At 44.8% G+C, this 4,136-nt stretch overlaps 1 pseudogene; it reads right to left on the bottom strand.

Annotated features, from left to right (window-relative positions):
- Positions 1-632: 632 nt before the first annotated feature.
- Positions 633-3,616, bottom strand: LOC123043152 (putative receptor-like protein kinase At4g00960; annotated as a pseudogene).
- Between the last annotated feature and the right edge of the window lie 520 nt (positions 3,617-4,136).

Here is a 4,136-nt window from a genome sequence, read left to right as displayed (position 1 = left end):
CGTTTCCAGGTACGCTATGCTAGCTTCTTGTGACAGACAAACAGAGGGTATATTCAGTTTTGTCATATTTTTGGCACCGATAAAGGTGTCGATCATCGCCTTCCATCTTTCTTCCGTGTTTGTTCTTACTTAATTAGCTGCTCCCTCCGTCTCATGATGTTGTGCATATAGATTTAAAAAAAAAAATAAACCTCATCAACTTTGACCAACTTCGTGAAAAAACATTTACGTCTAGATTGCCAAACATATATCATATTTCATCATAAGACTTAATTTCATATTTTAAATATTTGATATTGTAGATATAAACAGTTTTCTCTATGGACCTAATCAAAGTTTGACTTTTAAAAATCTATACATACTACATTACGAAATGGATGGAGTACCTTTTTGTACGGTGGATATCAACTAAATCATATATAGTTTCAATCGTTCCTTAAGATGTGACACACCAATTAGGCTTTGTTTGATAGCTACCTGTTCCGTGCAACTAAGCGATGATGTGATCGATGGTTTTCTCTGCGATGGAGCAGGGCTTGGCTCATGAGACTTGCATCGATATGATCCTGCACTCTTGTGTGGGCACCAGAATGCACAATAATCTTTCACATTTCCAAAAACAAGAGATGGAGTTTAAGCAAGGCTATCCAGAATGACGCTCGGGTAGATCAAATTCAGTTCACAAATGGCCTAACAGTGCACACATGACATCTAGGAGTTCATCTCACAGTGGACTAATGTGGCACAAGTGCATCTTCAACACGATGAACAGGACATCGTCGAAGAAGATACAATTAAAGAGATCTCAAAACAACACCCATTTGCAAGAAACCACTCAATAATTATCTGAATTTACCAACACGGCCTTTACCACCTGATTTATCCTCTGTTCTTGGTGGAGGACTCTACTGGTCCAATGTGACATAAGCGACTCCCAGCTTCACAACATCAACCAACTCATTCGCCATGGCCGTCTTGAACAATTCTTCATAATCGATCACAAGATCTTGGCTGATGCTGGTGCTCTGCACGACGAGCTTGTCGTCGCACCGCATGTATGGCGGCGCCGCCTCCTGCGCTTGCAGAATCACGACCACGTCACGGCTGTAGAATGGAGGGATGGTCCCTTGGCCTGGCCGCACACTGTACTTGTTCTTATCGATCAATATGTTGAATGCGATGAAGCCACCCGTGTTGTTGGTTAGGTGCAGGCAGCACGACGCTTCCTTCCTTAGCTCAAAGAGGAACCTCAGCACCCTGGGCGGATCCACCGACAGAATGTTAGCGTTGCAGCTTCTCTGCAAGGGTAAAAAGAAGAGGTTGATTCGTGCAGCCAAATCAAAAATAAAAAAATATCATTGCGCAGGTACATATTCAACAGAAATTGGACAGGCCAAAAATATTGAAATAGAGGATTGCAAACATTAATTGAAGAAAACTACAGGGGCACACATGTATTCCCAGTGGTCAAGCAAACGTACCTGGAAAGTGAGGTCTTTTGGCAGATCAGAAGCTAGTGACATTTTCTCAATCTTAGCTTCTAGTTCCGCAAGTTCATGGACGACGTCCTTGATAGATGGCCTTTCTTTTCTGTCCTTGGCCACACACCTTAGTGCAATCTCCACAGTTGTACTCACTCGGAGGATATCTATTTGGTGCGAGGAATATCCAGGCTTTTCCTGCAACCTTCTCGTCCAGTTTTCAGTTACCTGCATGCAAAATTGTCACAGAAAACTCCCTTAGAAAAATAATGCTCAGGTCTGTAAAATGTGAAAGAGACGTATGTATGTCCACACCAACACGGTATAAACAGATAATTTGTACTAAAACCACGACACTTATTTTGCAACGGAGGGTGTAGATTTCTCTTACATGCTCAATGAAGTCTTTGGGAGACTTTTCAGCACGACAGAAGTAGCCCATATTACCGGCCATCATTTTTATAATCACCACTCCCAAACTGAATACATCAAACTTCTTTGATACAAAGCCACTTTCTACATATTCCGGGGGCATGTATCCTCTGCATGATCAGAAATATAAGAATATGTGGTTATTGCAAGACATAAGCATAAAGCCAGCTTAAAACATGCGTCAAACTTACTGTGTCCCTTTGGCAATCTCTGTTTTATGTGTTAATGTCGAAGAAACAAGTTTGGACAAACCAAGATCCGCGATTTTAGGCGTCATGCTCTTATCCAGCAATATGTTGGCTGGTTTTATGTCTAGATGGAAAATAGGCTTCTCCTGCGCGGTGTGAAGGTGATGTAAGCCCTCACAAGTCCCTCTGATGATTTTGTAGCATATGGGCCAATCAAGCTTACAAGATTCATCTGCAATTGGAAGTAAACACAGCAGCGTATCTGTCAGATATATGATGCCAAATCATTCATATGTTTTATCATTCATATATCTTTGATACAGGTCATACAAGAAATTTAATTACCTGTAATATGTTTATCGAGGCTTCCACCGTGCATATATTCGAAGCAGAGCACCCGTTCCATAATTTTCGCGAAGACGAGATCCCCTTTATGATCCATGTATTTGTTCCGAGTCTCGTAGCAGTAGCCAATTAGCCGCACAACATTTTGGTGGCGTACCTTACGAAGGTTACGGTATTCGGCGTGGTATTCACGGCAATTTCTTCTCCTTTATGAGTGGCCTGATAAATAAAACCGACAGCTTAAAATGGTACAGATCTTTATTGTAATAAATGTGAGAAATGCACAGAAAATAAAATGATTAGTCAATCATACCCTGTAAACATCTCCGTACCCACCGCTGCCAACTTTCTGTTCCTCTGCAAAGTTGTTTGTGATAGCTTCGATCTCATGGAGTTTAAAATCCATACTGCGGCTATCTCGCACCCAGCAGGCTTACAAGACGATCCTCTTCTTCTTCTTCCTCCTGAGAAACCAAAATTATAATGGGATACAACATCGGTCAAGGACTAGTGTGGCATATAGTTTCGGCGTTTGCTACTGTTGAGGTGCCTGAAGTTTTTCGCCGCATCAGTCAACTCCCACAAGAATCTCCAAGGGTGAGACGGGGACGTCAGGACCGCGCTGGAGATGGCGACGTAGCTGAGGCGTGCAGCCAGTTGACTTGTGGGGGTAGGGGGGGCTGAGATGGCCGCCGAGTGGCCGGCAACGGATCGGACAGGAAGAGGACCTAATCGGAGGCGAGCTGGAAGGAGGGGAAGTGGGCAGAGGCGTCCGCTGGAGCAAGAAAAAGAAGAGCAAGAAGAAGGCTGCTCGACCTGGATCTTGATCCGACAATGGAGTGTGATTTGACTATGGAAGGAAAATCCTATTCTTACATGATTTTAGCCAACCATCGCTAGAATGAACATGGTAGAAAAAGCAACGAAGAGCATTGCTCGATGTCCATGGTAGAAAAAGATTAAGCAAGATGGCGTCGTGGCACTGACCTGGGGCTGGAGAAGACGATGATGGATCTGGGTTGCTTGCTCGTCGGCGGCGAAGACGAGTTGCTCTTCGGCGACGATGATGGATCTGGGTTGCTTGCTGGTCCAGCAGCTCCTTGCAACCTTTCTAATAATGGAGGTAAGCGCGTTGCTGGTTGCACGGACAGCAAACGACGTTGACTTGACTCGAGTCTCCTTCACACTTTTTTTCTTCTCGGTCGGGAACCTCACGTACAGTACTACAAACACAAGACTGTGATGCCCACATCTCTATATACCCAGGAACTCGAGACGACCACCTTTTCATCTCGATGGGGGGCTAAGTTCGTATGAGATACAGAAATTATATGTTTATAAACTGGAGGAGGAAACGCCTTTTTTCCCGTGTCCAAGCGAAGATGCCGTATCGTAGTTCAGCAGCATGTTTCTTTTTCCTGATTGATGTCTATTTACTTGCTCATAAGAATCCCTACGGTTCGGCTCCATCCACGCCGCCTCTTCACCGTGTCAAAAAGTAGCCACCATCGCCGCCGCCGCGAAGAATGTAACGGAGGAGCCGCCCTCCCGCCACGCAGTACATTCGGCCAGTTCGACCTGCCAGTGTCACCGACATGCTGCATCTGACGCGGCAAGGCGTGAAGGAGGAGGAGGAAGAGGGCTCCCATTCCTTGCGAGCGCATATGGGCGCCTCTTGCACTACCTCGGT

Source organism: Triticum aestivum, chromosome 2B (genome assembly GCF_018294505.1).
Source record: "Triticum aestivum cultivar Chinese Spring chromosome 2B, IWGSC CS RefSeq v2.1, whole genome shotgun sequence".
Taxonomy (NCBI): domain Eukaryota; kingdom Viridiplantae; phylum Streptophyta; class Magnoliopsida; order Poales; family Poaceae; genus Triticum; species Triticum aestivum.
This window is presented reverse-complemented; position numbering and strand designations above follow the sequence as displayed.